A 15,288-nucleotide genomic window follows, 5' to 3' on the forward strand; every position below is an offset into this window, starting at 1 on the left:
TTGACTGGGCTTTGCTTTTCTGAATATATGAAACCTTATTCCATTTTTTTCGTTGTATTTGATATGATCATCCAATGGGAGCTCTGAATTTTTTATACAATTTTTATTTTCGTGGATAAAAAATATCATTTTCGTAACTATGCTGACTTGTCTTCAGGCGCGCGAAGAATGTAATTTCTTTTGAACGCATCCTTTTCCATCGGATTCATAGTAGCTGCGTCGCAAATTCCTGTCCGTTTTCCTTTTAGGGATAGCAAGTAATGCAATCTTTGTCACAGCCGAGTCCCCGCAATTGCCATGGCATCGTTGGAAAGTAGAGAGTTCAATCGTGGCGCGGATTTAGAGTGAGCCTTTTGTAACTTTTTTTTACCTTGAATTTGCTTTTCTTTTCTGAATTTTTTTGTTGTAATATCCTTCATTTCATTCTTCGCCTTCTTGTAGGATTTATGAATAATGTTTTCGTCCTTTTTGCGCGTTTAACTCAGCGAGTATATAGCATATATAATATATTGTGACGAAAAGCCTCGTCACGGCGCATTCTGCGTACATCTCTTCTCCCCGATTCATATTGGCGCGCGGCAACAGCGAGTGATGAGCGACCTTCTTTTCTTTTTCCTGTGTTGTCTGCTAGAATTTAGCATGTCTTTTGTTTTGTAATGGGTATATAAGGCCCGGTATTGTGGGATGTGGGGTCGGATTCCGGAGAAAGCGGCAGTTGATCCGCTAGAGAAGACGGAGGTCAGCTGTGACAGTGCCAAGGTGGGGCGACAAGGCTGCGGCAGACGAGGGCTACGGCAATTTCGGAGGTCGGGCAACGCGACCAGGGGAAGGGCGTGCGGAGAGAGAAGCGTGGAGTACAGCGAGACACGAGAAAAGTGTCCTTGCTTTTTCGTCAGGACATCACGACATCGTCCAAGGATTTGCGGGAGGTGGTTCCCCGCGATCGACGCATCGTGACCCGGCGGCCAGGATTCGGACCCGCCGTCTTTGACACTTAAGTACTCTAAACCCTCTCCCGGGACGGGGAAATAATCCCGATCCCTCCCCCGCTCCAGCCAGCCCACGCGCCCTGTACGAAGAAAGTCCCCCAGTGTGCACGTGTGTCATCCTAATACTCATGTGGCTTCTGACACAAACTCACGTCTCTCTTTCTCGGTCTGAAGACCATTTTTAATTGTATCACGATTCTCCCGTTCGCGTCATACCATCTGGTTGACGTCAGACTCATTTTTGATTGAACAGAACGTGGAGCATGTAACATTTGAAAGTAGAACGACGAACATTACTCATAATTGCCTTTGAAGTGCAGCAAGATTTCGAGTGCCCGTGTCATAGCAATCTCTGAGAGTATACAGTGTTATTTTTGTCCATTTTTGTTCATTTACCCCAACAATCATCTCATCCCTCATTTATTAGATATAAGATTTCTTTTTTCTTTTGTGTATGGCATATTTGCTTCATTTTTATTTTTGCAAGTGTATCATTGATGTCTCGCCCAATTCATCATCACTATTCCATCCCTCATTAGCGTTTAAGGACAGAAGTGTTCGTTTATTTTTCTCTAATAAATTTTTGTATGACAGTCATTCGCTGTGTACGAGGTCATTCATCCCCTTGCTGTGCCATTGTGTTTAATGCCGCGAGTTCCCATCTTGACCGCGAGCCCCAGAACCTACGAAAAATTAAGAACTCGGATAATAATCTCAGTTCGACGGTGCATGGCTCACGGGAGCGTTCCGTCACAATATGATAGTATATATACTATCTAATGTGGCAAAAGGGATTGATGGACTGAAATTTAAGGTCAAGAAAAGGTGATCCGGTGGAGTCCTCCATAAGACCCTTGATATGCACTTTCGTTCTCTTTGAACAGTCTTTTGAGTGGAGTTTGTCTTTTCTTAATATACGCACGTTTTTCCACTTAGTTGTCTTGGATATGGACCTGTAACTGGAGTTCTTGATTTTTTGTGAAGAATACGGAAGAAAGATAATATCAATTTCGTAACGATGGTGGCTTGTCTTTAGGCGCGTGAATAAAGAATTTCTTTTGCGTGAGATTCATAGTAGCAGCGTTTGCAAATTCCTATTCGCCCTCCTTTTCTGGATAAAAAGTACTGGAATCTTTGTCACAATCGAGTCTTTGTAATTACCATGGGCATTGTTGGAAAGTCGACAGTTCAATCGTGAATAAAATACGATTTTCGTCACTATGGTGACTTGTCCATAGGCAAGTGAAGAATGGAATTTCTTTAGAACCCATCCTTTGTCATCTGATTCATAGTTCACTTCATATCAGCTGCGTTACAAATCCCTCTTCGCACTCCTTTTAGGGATAGATAGTCCTGGAATCTTTTTCACAGCCGAGTCTCTGTGATAGCCATGGGCATCGTTCGTTGGAAAGTCGACAGTTCAATCGCGACGCGGCTCTTGAGTGAGCCACTTGTAACTTTCTTTTTTTAAATTTCCTTTCTTTTCCTTTCATTAACTTTTTGCTGTAATATCCTTCATATCTCTCTTCGTCTTCGAGCAACGCTCCTGACTGCCCTTTTATCCCTCTACTTCCGTGACTGTGTGCATCTCTGTACGCTACCTCCCTCAGTCATTGTAGAGAGTGCGCTGGAGGCTGGATCAATGGGTGGGCGGTACCAGCTGTGGACCCCTGAGGGGTGGGGATCTGGGCGGGGGAGTGATTTTTTCCCTCGGGGGCAAGAGAGACGATGGGCGGAGTATTGGGGAAGGTGGTTGGGGAAACGGGATATGTCGGCGACGTTCTTGGAGTGAGTGGTCATGGAAACGTGGACTCGGAATGTTGGGGTGGGGTAGAGGATTAGCGAGGCGCTGGGTTTATAAATGAGGATGAGGTAGTGGGAGTTATGGCAAGGGGCGCACGAGAAATACATTAGAACAAGAGCGTGGGACCCAGAGCGACTGAATGATGGATTCTTTTTTTTTTCAGTAGCCCGACTAACTTAGAAAAACATGGAAAGATGGCTCGGAGAGACGGTCGTGAGATAGCCGCTGGTTATTCCATTGCTGAGTAAACATACAGTCTGATTAAAACAGCTTATATCTATGTGGTATGGTGAGCCAAAAATGAGGATAAACGAGAGAGGAATTTGGCTACTTGGCAGTCCATCAAAATAAAAATTTGGTCTAAAGGTTTCGGTTGGCAGATTTCAGGGTGCACTATTGTACCTTGAAATATTTCTCATATATGTATTCCTAGTCAATCTAAATTGAAATTAGTGATTCATTGATCCCATATTAAATATCCATGTTTATCCCTCATCCATGAAACATTAAAATTCATCATATTATTTGCACCCCACAGGTGGACTCGCTTTTTTGTGAACTAAATCGAGAGCTAGCTATCTTTTCGCGTTTGAAATTGTTTAATGGATCAACAGCGTACTCGGCATAAAAAGAATTTTGCATTTGCCGAGTCATACTAGTTAAATTTAGTTTCGTCAATGTATTTTTTTTGCAGGGAATGGATTTTTTTCGATTATTCGTTTATCCAATCTATTTCAGCATAAAACACTGAATCCAATGATAGGCTGAGGAAAGAATTCTCCTGATAATTTAAAATGTCTTGAGGAAGCGGTTAATGAAATATCTATACCGATGTAACAAGTTAATAATGTCAGTTTGAATCTATTTCGGGACGTATTCACCTTCCTTATGTGAGTTTACACATTTTCCCACTTTTGATGCATAATTATGAATTATATTCCAGGAAATAATAATTTTAGTATTTTTTCGGCTAGGCTGTTCTCATTTACTGGTAGGGAGACTTAAGATATATTATGATTTATGAATAATAAATATACGAGCAAAACGAGGAATTAGCATAAACGAAAAATGAAACTGCGGTGTAGCTAAGGAGTCATTGCCCTCAAAGAAAATTTGGCCGCGAGATCTCTTTCATGCCACTGATGAAATATTTCTGTAGTACATTTTTTTCAGAATATAACCACTTTATATTAAATAATAATGGAAAAAGCAGCGCTAATGTAAAAGTTAAAAATGATAAAAATTAAAAAAAGTTAAAAATGAATGGACAGATATGGATCTAGAAATGGCGAGTAACTTCATCTTGTTGATTGCATTGCTGCAAAAGCACATTTTAATCTTAACTTCATTATTCAACGAGAAGTAGAAGTATAAGTTTCATCAATTTAATTTTGAGAAAAATTGTTGTAGGTGCAAATACAAATAAATAGTGTACGAATTTTTATTGTCAACTTAAAATTGTTAACTTTTTGGATGGGAATCGTAATACACCTTCAGAGTATGGCTTCTTTTCAATAGTATTCCGATCGAACTCCGAGGCTTGGAAAAATCGTCATCTCTGACTTGCCTTACCGAATTAATTTAAAGCGCGTAAATTGTTATTTTTTCTCTGATTTTGTGAGTGTGCATGTTGCATCTGTGTATTACCTCTTAACCCATAGCGGAGAGGAGTGTACGCTGACTGAGCCAGCATGTGAAACTGAATATTTTTTTTTGTCCTTCCATTTCATCTCCGCCCGCTATGCTCCGAAGTTAAGTTTATTTCCCGCGTGTATTTATATCTCTAAGTTATCTATGAACCAATTCATTCGTATGCTGAGCCAATTTTCGATGAAATAAGATCATAAGCTTTCCCGGCGAACAATTTGAAAGAACTCAACTGGTGGAGAACCCGTGAAGACTTTCATTTTTCGATCCATGAAAATTATTGAATCCCATATTGTTTTCGAAAAGGGAAGAATAATCTTTGTATGATTATCTAATATATTTGAAAAGTACGACCCGGTTTTCATATCATGGTTACATCAGGTTCTTATCAGGTTCTTATGGAACTCGGGTATTTCTTTTTAAATACATTAGTGAACCTAACAAAGTTTATTCTTTAATTCTCCATAGTGGAAAGTTTTCACAAAGTGAAGTCTGAAAAAATCAGTTTATGTTATTTCCGCAAAAATTTACCAAACATTTTATTTTTTGCAAGAGTTCCTTTCCCGCGTCGAGTCCGTGTATTCGGAAATTCTATCCACTGCGTAATTTTTCTCTGTATCAAAGGCCTATTGGGATTCACTCTAGGAAGCGTGAACATGATTTTTCAATATGCTCGTTTTTGCATGCATTGTCCAATTGTTGTGTGGTACGGGCTTAAGAAATAATAATTGGATGCCTTAAAATCCAAGATTTAACAATTCCAGACGTGAAAATTCAAATTGTGTGTCCAGTTTGACTTTCTAAGTTTCGTTGTTAAATTTATGTCCTTGTGGTTAAGACTTTATGAGGGTAATAGCTAAATTTAAAACGCATTTGGAAAGTCTTGATGCTTGGCACGATCTCTTCAACTATTAGTGGATGTAGAGAATGGTTATTTAATATTAATGATATTTTCTTCTGCAGACGAGCGGTCGCTGATTTTGAAGGACCGCCTTTCATGGCTATGATGCATTTCCTTTCGTGAACTACCTCTAAATTTTCATCTCTTTATCACTTTGAGTGTGAATGACATAATATTACGTTATTGCGAAACTTAGTTGGACTGCGGCCAACGTAATTTTATGTCTGTTTGAAGTTGACCGTTTTCTATAATCCTACCGTAATATTACTGTCAGATATCTTCCTAGAATGGTTCTTCAGACGTGTAAGAAGATGTACTACATGGTGGATTTTTAGATCTGGCATTTTTTAATTTCAACTATCAAAAGGGATTAGTTATAAAGGACTAGCTCTAATAGTTTTAAAAATTGATTGCCATCCTGTATTCGATTTCCTGTGGCAAGAGCATTAGAAAGACATTTCTCTCGGTAGCGCTCGATGAAAAGAGTGGCTCTGGAAGCGTGAAGTTGCTCGCGCGACTCCGCCGCCGGCACGAGGCGACGGACCGGTCAACCGTGGAGTGGATTTTAATCGTGCTCCAATGAGCACCTCTCGACCCCGCTTGATGGGAATTTAGAGACTGCCTGAGGAGGTGCGACGTTAGATAAGGATAGGGAGGACAGGAGGATGTCGCGCCGTACATATCCGCATAAATCGACGTAAAAAAATTAAAAATTGACGTATATTTTTGCGAAAAAATGACTCCTCTTCAAAACACCTTAAAAAATCAGTAAAAGGTTGATATCGATATTTTATGATAGTATAATGTTCATATTATGGCAGTATGAAGTTAGTTTAACAATATAATTGGCGACGTAGAGCCGAAAATAAATCTAAAATACGTAATTCAAAAAAACGGATAATGGACGTTTCCGTAAGAAATAGAGCTACATTGACGCAATATCTCTAAGTTAACAAATTATTTTATCAGAAAGTAAGCATGAAGTGTGATGTCCCAGAAATTACTACATAACTTATATCTTAATCAAAGCGAGTTTAAAAAAAGTCGAAAAAATGATTTCCGTTCAATATTTAAAGGAATTCTTGCGAAAAAATAATTATCTTCTTTTACTCCTACAGCAATCATCACTGAAAGGTTTTATATTTATATTTTATGATAGTAATATGCATGTATTATTATAGTACGAAGTTAAGGCTGGAAGCCCAAATAGCCTTTTTCGAATATATTCGCCGGGAAAGCATCAGATTTGACTTAGTATGAAGTTAGTTTACCAGAATAATTGGCGACGTAGATCAAATATAAATCTAAAATACATAGTTTAAAACAAACGGAAAAAGCAAATTTCCGTTAGAAATGGTGCTACATTGACGCAATATATGTGAGAAAACAATTTTTTATAAAAAGTAAGAATGAAGCGTTATACCCCAGACATGTTACTGCATAACTTACTTAGTCAAAGAGATTTTCAAGAAAGGCGGAAAACATTATTTTTGCCCGCGTTTTTACAGATGCTGACCGCTGTGCGTTCTATACAGTCAGCGTTATTATTGGTCAGTTAATAAAGTCTAATTCCACAATATTTTCTATAATAATAGGCTTTTCGTAAAAATGCCTGCAGAAATGAAAATAGCTCCCAAAAAACATTTGGGGTGCAATTTTCAAAGTAATCCGATAAAAATACGATTTTTTTTCAAACTTTTGTCGATCCGGGCCTCTGTGCGGCTTAGCGTAGCACGACGATAGAAGGATTGCAAGGGGCCCGGCAGGTAGGGAGGAGAAAAGGGTTTCGTTCAGGGGGGGGAGAGGAGCAGGGTTTTTGCAAGGGTTTCCAGCTCTCCCTCCCCATTTTCTGGGTCCCTTCTACGGGAAAAAGGGTGTATTCCAAGGATGCGCGGGCCGGGGGGGAGGGGGGTTAAGGCCGAGGAGTAGAAGGGTTAGAGAAAGAGAGAGTAGGATAAGGTTAAAAGGGAGAAGAAGATCTGTGGGGGATAGTCGGGTTATCCGGAAGAGAAGGGGGCTACGGTAGGGGAGGTTCCCGCGTCTGCACAAGCCGGGTATGGTGAGGGGGAGACCCAGTGGGTGAGGTCGCGGAGGGATGTGGAACTCCGCTCAACCTCTGCATCGTGCGGGTGGCGCGGGAGAGGGGGGCGTGAGGGGAGGTTCTCTGCGCGCGGAAGGGGTAGGAAGGAGACTCGCGGGCTCTGCGCGGACGGAGGGGAGGGCGGAGAGCGGCGGGGGAGGTGGGAAAGAGGGGCAAGAGGGGAAGGAGGCGACAGCGAGGGAGTGTTGGAAAGGTTCGGTCAGTCGACGTTAGTCCTTTAGACTGTCAGGACGTGCGCAAGTGTAACGTTCCCGTCGCCATATTACACCCTCTCTATCTTCCTATCTCTCTCTCTCACTCTCTTTTCCTGCGCTCCTCCCACTCCAACCCGACACCCCCCTGCACCCTCACAGAACCTTTAGACCATCTCTCACGAAAAATTTGTTTGAGCCTCCACCAACTCTCCCTCTCGGAAGTCTCCCGTGTTTTTGAGGACTTGGGCCACTGCTCCTTCCCCAGGGTTTTGTATCCGTGTCCATCGAGGACAAATAACCGTGAGTAGCGATGGTTATCCTTTTTTCTTCTCTCCCCATACCCCCTCTTCCACGTCGTCATAATCCTCTTTCCAGCCGTCTACTGCTACTGCTTCTTCTATCCCCGTGGAGTATTTACGGTGCCTGCGGATTTATTTTTTCTTCTACAGCCCGATTCATCGCCAGTGGGAATTGGTGTGTTATAACGTGTGTGTGTGCCATCGCTCGGATTATCTCGCCAGAGAGCATACTTGCCGCAGTGCCTAAAGAGCACATTCCCGTGGACGATTCCAAATTTGTGCCGATGGTGTTTTGTTCCGTGATCGACGCATTTATTTACTCCCGACACGACGTGCCTTTATCCCACGTTCGCTTCGCTCATCGTCCGTATTTCGACGCTTGGCGGGAGAGTATGGATGTATATCTCCTCCCCCTTACCTGCGGTATCGTCGCTTTGCTTTTGCTTTGTTTCAATCCTTTTGCTCAGTGCTTCGCGTTCGGGAGGATAAGTCTCGTGAGATCAAAGCTAATGCTGCATAAGTATCACCGCGGTTAAAAGGCAACTGCAAAATTGTTGTCGCCTTCAGATGCGGTCATTAGTGATATGATGTAACCAAGTATGTTGGTATGGATCGAAGCAATGTGGTTGGCGCTTTAGCTATTCCATAGCTATTCTCTAGATCTGTTGTGGCCGACTTAAGTTAAGCTCCCAGGAGACGGGGTAACGAATAGTTCATCGGAATCGTTGATACGCTATTGTGTAACGTGTGTAGCTTTTGAGATGAACAATCGACATTTTAGAATTTAATTGATTGGTTTTCTGGGTCATTTAATGAAGAAATTCGCGGCAATTTTCTTATAAACCTTTCTTATTCTAAGCAATTTTAATTGTGGTGTCAATATATTTACTTGAAAAAGCATTGCTTCATGGTGAAATGACATTTTAAGCATGCGAGGCTTGGGTAAGGGAAACCATGAGCATCGGTGATTGAATTTCGCATCCCTTGTTAAGTTGTTCATGGTGAGTTCAGAATTGGAAACGAGATTGTTTTTTCTTTCCCTAAATCTATTCGTATTGTTAAATTGGTTTAAGCGCCTTTATCTGGATTTCTTGAAAGCGTGTGTTTACGTTGGTTATTATATTTATTATCAATTCTAATTTCTTGAAATTTCCCCTCCATGCGAGGTTGGATTTTGTGTTTTACCGATCGTATTTAACGGCATTGTATTAATTTTTTATTGCTTCTCGTGGTATTTCGTTATACATTGCTGATCTTCAATACGGTTTTTGAACCTTATTGTAGAATGGATCGCACTCTAGTTTTTAACTTGACTTATCCACGAGCGTAATACCATGAGTGAACTCGCCACAACTCAAGAAGCTCGACAGCGTGTCAATATTTTGCGCGTGTCCATCCTCCCTTATATGCAGGTAGAGCTCCTTGAGCCCTGAATTTCATATTCTCCACGCCCATCCGTATAGTGAACTAAAAATAGCCGCGGGGAGAAAGTACGGCGCCACGGCAGGCGAATTGGTTCCGCGCCCCTCTAGTAGTCGCGACTTTTTCGTCCTTCCGATGGCGGGAGGGGGGCGTGGCTCTTGTCTGGAGTTGATATGTGCGTGTGCTGGTCTGTGCGTCGAGGCGGAAGTGATTCAAATGTGTTCCCAATCTCCCAAGTCCCTCCAAAAACTCCACCTTTTCCCATTTCCGACTCTAGGGCCTGCGACTGAAAATTTTCCAATTCTAATTTTTCCAATACTAGTTTTTATATTTTTTTAACCGATAGTCCTCGAAGGCAGTAACAGTTATCGATGGATTTCCCTTTTTCTTGCTTTGTATCACTGTGCTGGGGATTCGTATGGATAGGGAGACATCGGGGGCTTGGAGAATTCGGTGCTTGGCAAACTTTTTTTTACTAGTGATTGATGTTCCTAATGACGTAAATAGCACTCGATCGTCATTAATATATGGCTTGAGAGATACGTAGTGTAAATTTCTCTGGGAAATGCGTAACTTCGCGAAAAGCGTAGCTGCGTAACTGTTACGTCGTTACTACTTAGGCTGTAAGAAAATCGGATAATTTTGTAAATCTTTACTGACCTATTTCTTACATTTCAATACATAGTTTTCTGAAATTTTCTTAAGAACAGTTTTCTGGAATATTACTATGTGTTTTAAAACAGGAAACTGGATCATGCTTCGACTAAACAGTAGTAATATCGGTGGTTATATTGGCTGTGCTTAATTACTTTCTGCTTTACATTAGCTACTGCAATATTTTGTTGATGTTTTTTTTTGGAAAGTGGAAACTGAAGTGCTTCTCATATTTCATATTAAGGTTGTGTATGATTACGTATGTTTGATACAGTGACGTAATGGTATTAACTTTCATGTATTGAAACCTAGTTTAATTTTAATTAGCATTTAAAGTTTACTGAATTTTCTAAAAATGAATTCATTTTAATGTAGATTCATCTTCGCATTCGGCCAAATATCATTCTTCCATTGAATTAGTGTTGTAATAATGCTTTTAAGTCAGTCAATTTACAGCCGGGATTTCTAAAAGAGCCATAGCATGGCTTGCAGACTTTGGTTTTTCCCATTTCTTATGGCGGGCATTCGCTATATTTATTATCAATTCTAGTGCCTTCAAATTCCTCTCCTTTTAAGGTGGATTTTGTTTTTTACTGAAGATATTTAATGGCAGTGGTAATTTTATATCGTTTCAATGAGTATTCCATTATGACCTTGCGATAGATTTTGAAACTTGTAGACTTCGTCAATAGGTTCGTTAGCTTCGGTAGCGTTATGGCTGTGTACTTGTCTTTGTAAAAACAAGACTGTGTATCGAAAAAAAATAGTGGGTAAAAGTCGTATAAATATGATGGATGAGTCAATGGGATCACGTGTTACATGTTACGTGGTTGCGCGAGCGAGAACAATGTTGGGAGAAGGGGGTTGCAGCCATTAAGTTATGCGCATGGGCTATGGAGGACTGCACCTTGCATTTGCAATGGGGAGCATTTCAATTTCATTGCGTCATAAACGGTTGGGCACTAAAAAGTTGCTTCAGGATGATTATCGTTCACAGAATTTATCAATCGACGAAGGTTTATGAATTTTTGGATAAACCAAGAATTTCTGGCAAAATGTGGGATGAAAATAAATGGAGATAAACTCGTCATTGAGACCTAAAGATGTGTATTATTTAAAAATATGGGTGAGAGTATAGCAAATGAATGTTTGATTTATAATTTCAATTAAGTCAATTCACATGACCTGCTTCGCATGCCTGAAGGATCGTGCGCCTAATTTTACGCATGAAAAGAAGGTTCAAATGTTGATGGGTCTTGTCCGTTGGGATATATATTTTGGTTTTAATTGTAGCCGTTCGATCTGTAATGAAAAACCATCCGCCTGATAGGAAGTCTCTGACCGTAAGGTGGCCAATTCTTATGTATAATTGAAAATATATAGATGAGATGTTTTTGAAAAGTCAAATTCATCGAGAAATCTCATATTATTTTCATTGTTACTTTTTGTTATCTATGGTCACAAAATCTTATTAACACTTCCATTCGATTTTCTATTTTCAACTTACTTTACTGAAATAATTGACCACGGTAATTAAACGCAGAAAACAGAAACTTTTTTACTGTTCTAATATTGTTTTATTCGTTTAGATGTACATGGAGCTAAAATTCCCGTACGATGTCTCTAGAGGCATATAGAAACATTATTGATGTGGCGGAATAGATTTTATGATATCTTAATTAAGTTAGTACCTCACAGGACAATGAGCGATATGTATATTTATTCTCTAAAGTAGTCTGCAAACTTTTGAATTAATACTGGCTGTCTTTATTCGCTATAACTTGAAAAATTTGCGCTTAGTTTTATTTTTTTATTTAACTTTATTTTTTTCGCTTTACAGTAATTGGAAAAATCCTAGGTAAAAACTATTATGGGCAAATTCAGCTGAGTCCGGCTACATTTAGTGTAAACAAAAGTTTATCAATGAAGAAGTAAAAACATTGTAGCGTTCTACCATTAATAATTCTTCCAAGTTGAAATTGCTTGCGCATCAATACAAACTTCGTATTCCACTGCTCGTATTTTCTTCCTCAAAATCATGGGGCTTCTCTTTGATGGCGAAAATAAGCCTTGATCTCTAAACGTTAAGTGATAAATCTATGCTAAATTAAACTGTAGACAGTTTAAGTATAGTAAGGTGTACTTCACGCCTTAATTTTTAACCCTTTCGTGACCGTGCGGGGTAACTCGGTTACCCAAATTATGTATATGTTGTATAATTTTTTAACCTTTTATTTAGTCACTTTGATATTTATTGTATTTAAGCTCTAATATTTCGTCCCTTTTTAAGCGACGAATGATTTTTTTACTTTTAAATTGTGTTAGAAAACTTTATTCTTTAAAACAATTTTTATTCGTGGGGTAACTAAGTTGCCCCGCACAGCTGTTGGCGGGAGGAAAAAAACTCGTTTGTTATATAAGTGGAGGGATTAAAGTTGAATTCAATAAATTTTAATGTACTATAACTTCAATAACGCCAATATTCTATATGATGGCACCTTCTGTACTTGTTTTTTTCATAGCATGTTAATCGATGGACAGCTACAATAGTAAAATATGTAAGATTGCTGCCATTTCGCTCAAAATCAATGTAAAAACCTAAATGTAGCATACATTGTATTTATAAATTTTACAAAAGAAGATATTATATAATTTAAATAAGGGCCATCGTGTGGAATCATGGGAAAGACTATAATACAACATATAATTTATGAATTATAAATGGGATACCTGAAATACCCCACACAGTCGTTCGCGTAAGTTTTCCAAGAAAAGTCACGGGAGGGTTAAGACGATGCGAAAAACTTCAAAAATGTGGAAATAAGAATAGGTTCCCTGGAATCCCTGCGTGGCGTGGAGCAGTCGCAGTATAGTGCCGAAAAAAACGATGGATGAACTTACATTCCACCCTGCCAGCCGTCACCGTGGGGGTGTGTCTAGGGGATGCGATGTGCCTGTTTGAATACCATCTGTGAAGGGAAGAAGGAAGGAAGCGGGGACGCAGGAAAGGGTTGAGACAAAAAATTCTGCCGGAAGAAAGCCTCGCTCCGTTTTTGTGGCTGTCGATAATGTTGCTTGGGAAGATGGTTCTTTTTTTTTGGTCTTGTGATATCCGTTATCTTTCTGGTTTATCTATTTTTGTCAGCTGTGGAGATGTTTTCCGGGAGTAAGCCAATATGGCAAGTATCACCCCGAGACTTAAGCGATTCGAATTTCAATTGTTATCTAGTCGTCGTATTAAACATACGGGCCACTTGTCTCCTAAAGTAGTTATACCATAAGCTGTTTTATACTTACTTCTGGTTCTCTACAGAATTTATTCGTTTTTTACTTTTATTTATAATGAATAGGAAGTGCTAGAAATGGTGGGTGATGAGGATTAAGGGGTGAATGGCATCAAGAAAGAAAGATCACTTTGGTAAAATTTAGATATTGTATTTAAAAACTAAACTGTTGTATATATTACAAAGGATTTAGGAAAATCAAAAGGAGCGTGGAGGCCAAAAGCTTTTTTGAATGAAATGATACAAACCACGCTTTTTCGAAGAATTTAAGAAGGGAATAGTATTTTAGAGCGTGGATAATTTTACTCGGGTACTCTACCAGGTGAATTGGCTTAGCCGACGTTTCGGTGACTTACTCTTTCATCGTCCTCAGGGCGACGATGAACGCGTTGAGTGACTTGTAACAGAGAAAACTTCACCCATATCGTATGTCAGGAAAGCGTAGTCTTCAGTATTTTACAACTTTTGCGACTATTTTTATTAGTGCGCCGACTTCCATTTGAACCTAACTTAAATGCTTACACTACTTCTGAAATTAAAAATGGAAACTATCGTAGAAGTTTGCATGTACACCGTTTTCCGCCGTGCAATTTTCCATTACCGCTAAATGAAACCCCTGTCGTAAATTTGTCTGAATGAAATTTCCGTGCCTTCTGTTTTCCGTTCAATCATTCCGACAGCTAATATTAAATGTCTATGTTTAAATTATGCATTTCATGCAACTCAAACAATAGAACCACTCAAAATTCCCTCTTACTTGCAATCGAAAATGATATTTAAAAAACTAAATAACGTGTAATACGGATTTAATGACCTTACCCCGTGTATATAAAATTTTTTCTTGTTTTTTTTTTTTTTAAACCCCTTTTCACCCTAATTGCCCAGACGTGGGTCGATATTTAGGAGAAAGATCGCTGAATATATTTATTTAAATATATATGGCTGTTATAGCGGTTGATATTCATTTGTATTCTTCCATGATTTCTTTTTAAAAGAATCGTCGGCCTAAAGATGTTCGTGTCGGAATGGCTTGTGTTTTTAATAGTCTTATGCGTTTGCTTTTTCATGTGAGGATGGGTTCGGTGACATATCCGTACCTGTGAGAACAAAAAATTTATCTTCATTCGAGGGCTATGCTCTTCATGTTGTGGTCAATTATTATCCGTCATTTATTTTTATGTTCGACCGAATGGTTAAGAAATAGATTCGAGCGATTAAGAAAGAAATTCGAGCGATTCGTTTTTCACTGTAAGGCGTTTACTGCTCAATGCAATACGTTCATTACGGACTCATTTTAACTCTAATTTAATCCATTTATGCATTAGTTATAGACTCAAAATGTATTTAAAGAAAGGATTCTGAATATAGTGAAAATGTGTACTCAATCGTTAATATGTTGGTTATGGAAATAGACCGTTTTTGTCTCAATGTCAATGGCACTATCTAAAGTCGCTGCCATTTATGCGGGAAATGTCTCGTGCCTCGTAAATAATGACAATTCCTGCCTTATCTCACTCGCCTGTCACTCTGTCTTTGTCTTATCTGTAGTTCATGGGGTTAATCAACTTGTTTGGAGCGGAAGACAATGACCGTATTATATTTCGCAGTGAGTCCGATTTAGTCCAAGTGAGGATGCTGCAAATGGTTACCGAAGTTAAGATAGTGCTGAATTAAGTGTGGTTATCCTCAATTTATAATTAATATCCATACACTAATGCGTTTGAATTTGGAGAAAGGCTGGATTTGGTTGCGGTGCTAGTTTTTCTTGTTTTAAGGTGATTATTTAAATGGATCCTATCACCTTCATGGAAGAGTCTATATAAGGTTTTATATATGTGCACCCGCAAAGTTTATTGCATTTGCAAATTTATGACGTCTCTGGAATTATGACGTAGAATAATGCAAACACATGAGGAAATTATTGCACCCGCCCTAACATTAAAGTTGTCTTGCCGTTTTTCATACGACCTCTGAAACAGTATTTTATCCTTTT

At 39.2% G+C, this 15,288-nt stretch overlaps 1 protein-coding gene across 5 annotated transcripts in view; it reads left to right on the forward strand.

Annotated features, from left to right (window-relative positions):
* Positions 1-15,288, forward strand: part of LOC124168311 (synaptosomal-associated protein 25) — a 460,832-nt gene that overhangs the window by 175,174 nt on the left and 270,370 nt on the right. Inside the window, exon 1 of one of the 5 annotated variants that reach the window (XM_046546469.1) lies at positions 7,637-7,936. The exons of the other annotated variants lie outside the window; for them this stretch is intronic. The gene's annotated coding sequence lies outside the window, so the exon portion shown is untranslated. Of the gene's footprint in view, positions 1-7,636; positions 7,937-15,288 lie in introns of those variants that run through there. 5 annotated transcript variants of the gene reach the window in all.

The sequence above is a fragment of the Ischnura elegans genome, chromosome 11, assembly GCF_921293095.1.
Source record: "Ischnura elegans chromosome 11, ioIscEleg1.1, whole genome shotgun sequence".
NCBI lineage: Eukaryota > Metazoa > Arthropoda > Insecta > Odonata > Coenagrionidae > Ischnura > Ischnura elegans.